Source organism: Octopus bimaculoides, chromosome 9 (assembly GCF_001194135.2).
Source record: "Octopus bimaculoides isolate UCB-OBI-ISO-001 chromosome 9, ASM119413v2, whole genome shotgun sequence".
Taxonomy (NCBI): domain Eukaryota; kingdom Metazoa; phylum Mollusca; class Cephalopoda; order Octopoda; family Octopodidae; genus Octopus; species Octopus bimaculoides.
This window is the reverse complement of record NC_068989.1, coordinates 71131430-71136034: the sequence shown is the minus strand read 5'-3', so window position 1 is coordinate 71136034 and position 4605 is coordinate 71131430.

Here is a 4605-nt window from a genome sequence, read left to right as displayed (position 1 = left end):
TATATATATATATATACACACACATGCATACGTACATACATACATACAGATAGATAGATAGATAGATATATAGATAGATAGATAGATAGATAGATAGATAGATAGATAGATAGATAGATAGATAGATAAATGTACTGGAATTATATATTCTGTAATTGCCGAAATAATCAAAATATTATTAGTCATTTGGCGAATATTGCTTCGTTTTCTTTCCACAATTATTTTCGTAATTATTTCTGGTGAGATTTATAATGTCCTCTTAAAGGAAATTGATATCAATCGGTTTTGACAATGCGTATTCCAGCTGTTCGATCAAATCGAACTATTTCTTTGTTGAATTATGTCGACTACCTGGCTGAGTATTCCACAAGCATGTGCTCCCCGCAACCATTGCGTGTATTTTTCAAGCAGAATCAACATGATATATGTCACAAGACTAGCTCTTTGTTTCACCTTACAATCCATACGAGGAGCTTCCAAGAAGTTTCCATCTATTTAGTTTCACTCAGAGGAGCTGGATTGACCCGAGGCGCTTGCCGAAGATGTCCTGCGATGGGATCGAATGTGCGACACATTGGCTGGGAAACGAACTTTTCACCACTAGGCTATGCCTGCGTCCTTCGTTAGATATCTTTAAAAGTAGCCCAATTGACAATTGCTTGGCCTGGCACAAAGTCGAAGGTTCAAAACTGGAGAGGGAGAAGAAATATGTAGTCGACTGAGTGGACCACAGTAATAATATTATCATCATAATCATTAACGTCGTCGTCATAGTAATCGTCGTCATAGTAATCGTCGACGTCGTCGTTTGCGTTATCATTGTCATCGTCATCATCAACATCATCATCATCGTCGTGATCGTTGTCGTTAGCGTTATCATCATTGTCATCGTCATCGTCATCATTATCATCATCGTCGTCTTCGTCGTCGTCAGCATCATAATTATAATCGTCATCATAGTCACCATAGTTGTCATCGTCATCATCACCATCATCATCATTATCATCAACAGCAACAACTACAACAACAACAACCTCCGGACATTACGTCACGAGTCCCAGAGCTCATGGCTTATAAGTGGCCGAGATAACAGCATTTCCCCCGTGAATGGGTTTCCAGTCAACTGCAAGGTGAGTGAAGTGTTTTGCTCAAAGAATACAATGCGGCACCCGATCCGGGAATCGAAACCAGAATCTTGCGATCGTGAGAAGCACCCCAAACCATTAGGCCCCACGCCTTCATAGTATATCACTGATTTAATTGTTAATGTAAAGACACAAAGCATACACAAAGAGATTTTAGTCCACCATTTTATCTCTTGACCCCATCGCGTTTTATAGTATTACAACTTAATAATCCTTAGTAACATCTCTCTCTCTTCTCTCTCTCCCTCCCTCAGTCCCTCTCTCTCCGCCTCTTTCTCTCTCTCCCCCTCTCTCTCTCTCTCTGAGAGCTAATCATTATTATAACACAAACATTGCTAACATTTATACTTTTCACTTCTCTCCTTCCTCGTCTTCACCCTCTCCTCTCCTGCAGAAGGTGTATTTGGAGTCTGTTCAACAAACACTTTAGACACTTAAAGACTCCTCTCAACAACCGGTTATGTTAGCTCTTAGCTCTCGGGGACTTAAACACCGCTTGAACTCTTATATTAATATTTGAAAAACCTTTTTTAAGCTAATCAATGCATCATTTCTTCACACACACACACTCACACACACGGTATTACACTACGCTACAGCACTCTCCTGCTCTGCATTATTTGCCCACCATCAACAACACTAACACCAACTCTACAGCAATAAAATGAGAAACAACAACACCACCATTACCTCCATTATAGTAATCTCTCGACTATCGCGGGTGTTACGTTCTAAAACTTCCCGTGATATGTGAAAATCCCCGAAGTACAAAGAGTACTTTACTGTATATTTGAAAAAATGTTTTAATAGGTTTTATTATAAATGCAAAACAACACCACGGAGGAATTGACGTAAGCTTAAATAATAAACCGCTATAGGTGAACAGCAATATGGCGAAGGATTACTATATATCGGACCCTTGCCTGGTATATTTTCTATCATGCTGACGAAATCATTGGGTTGTTATCGTTTCATTTGTCTATTTGTTTTTGTATTGTTATGCTTAATCAATATATTGACCTTAAGGTGGCGAGCTGGCAGAACCGTTAGCATGCCGGGTAGAACGCTTAGCGGCGTTTCGTCGGGCAGAATGTTTAGCGGCATTTCGTCCGTTTTCACGTTCTAAGTTCTAAGTTTCAATGTCACCGAGGTTAACTTTGCCTTTCACTCTTTCAGTGATCGATAAAATAAGTACCAGATGAGCACTGGGGTCAATGTAATCGACTTAACCCTTCCCCGAAATTGCTAGCATTGTGCTAAAAATTGAAATCAATATTTATTGGCCTTACTTGATCAGCTCTCATGCTCTGAGATAACCAATGAAACGTTTTTATCTGATCTATAAGACCAACATGGTGAATCTGTCAGATTTCTGTTTAGTCTGATTACAGTCTAACGAAGTGTTCAGCATTGGGAATTTCAGTACGGCATACTGAGGTTCTTCACCATCTGTGTATCAATTCTAAATGTATATACACAGTGGAAAGGTATGATGTTATGGTTTTCGTCTGAGAGAGAATTTCTTCATACACATTTTGTGTTCAAAGTACAATGTAAATTGGCGTGAGGCAAACATCGTCGCAGCAATGATTCAAGAGAACAACAGACGCATTTCACCCTACTTGAAACTTAACGAAATTCGCGCTTCAATATGTAAGGAATTGTGAATAATACAATTGCTGGCTTTGTAGAAAGCTTGCTGGGCTGTAAAAAAATCTCGGTGAATTTAACTGAAACAGCATCAAATTAGAATAGCCATATGTATATCATCCTAAATGTATATACACGATGCTGCGGTTTTGTTGGAGATAAAATCTTTTCATAGCCATATTGTGTTAAAGACACTATATCGGAGTGATGCGATCACTGTGGTAGTGACATATGAGAATGACAGGCACGTTTCATTCGACTTGGGGCTTGTCAGTGTCATGTAGTCCAGTAAGCTTTCCTCGATAACAATGAATGTATTTACGGAGATGTACTTGCATAGCAAGTGACTTGATCTGAGATCGTATACTGAAACAAAAACAATTCCAGCGTGGAAGATTTTGTAAGCCATTTAAGAACACACAAAAACCGTTAGTTTCACTTCAACATTTAAATTTAATTTATGTCAAAATATTTTCGTCGTTTAGGAACCGCGACCAGCACGAAGTTTTGTCAGTGAACAAGACGCAGTTTCAAAGCGACGAAAATATTTTGACACAAATTAAATTTAAATGCTGAAGTGAAACTAACGGTTTTTGTGTGTTCTTAAATGGCTTACAAACATCTTCCACGCTGCAATGAATGTATTATTCCCTGATTTTTGTATTATTATTTTAAGGTAGAGAGCTGGCAAAATTGTTAACGCGCCAGACAAAATGCTTAGCGACATTTCTCTTAGCTTTACGCGCTGTGTTCAAATTCCGCCTTGGTCGACATTCCTTTTGTTCCTTTCGAGGTTGATAAAATAAGTACCACTAGGGTCGATGAAATTGACTAACCACTTCTCCCCAAATGTCAAGCCTTGTGCCTATATTAGAAAGACTTATTCGCTGTTACCTATCTATTGACGCATTATTATTTCGTCACAGCAAACGACAAACGGGTGTACGACATTGACAAGATCTAAGCAGAGTGAAAAGGATCTATCGTTGTCTGGAGTTTCTTCTGCAACGATGCTTGCCTCATTTTGATATGCATGTCTCTGAGGAGAAAGCCTCGTCATAGACATATAGTATTTGTGACACGACATATCTATAAGGAAAGTTTCTCTCAGATAGAGCTCACAGTTTTATGCCTTTCAACGGTGTACATACAATTAATATGACACACAAACGATGTATCATAACTGCTATATATGTTTCTACCAATGTTTTGGCATATCTGGAAATTTAGGTAATGAGCCTTGCTGCTATCACTTAACATTAGCTGAATTCTGGTGGAGAAGAAACTTTTAAAACAAAAAATAGAAGCACAAATATCGCAGAATTTTCTGCCCAATTGAAAAAATATAAACCAACACTATTGATTGATTGATTTAACATACATTATGAAGACCATTTATAAAATGGAGAAAACTGCGATCGTAATAGAGTTACGGGTGAAAAAAACTAGTTCCGTTTAAAGAATAAATGTGAATAAGAACGGTTAACACAAGACAGCTGAATGTAAAAGCCATTGTATGAGAAATACGAGGTTATGATAGGTGATGCTCGATCGATAAATAAATATGATTATGAAATACTGTAAGTCGATTCCACCAAGACCTTTCTTCGTCGACTGACCTTCACCAGTCCAATAAAGATTTTGAACGAAAGGAAACGGTTAATTTCAACTGAAACTGCAAGTCTGCTACGAGTCGATTGATTGACTGGAAATATATATAATATATGATATGTATGTGTGTGTGTGTGTGTGTGTGTGTGTGTGTGTGTGAGTGTGTGTATATATATATATATATATATATATATATATA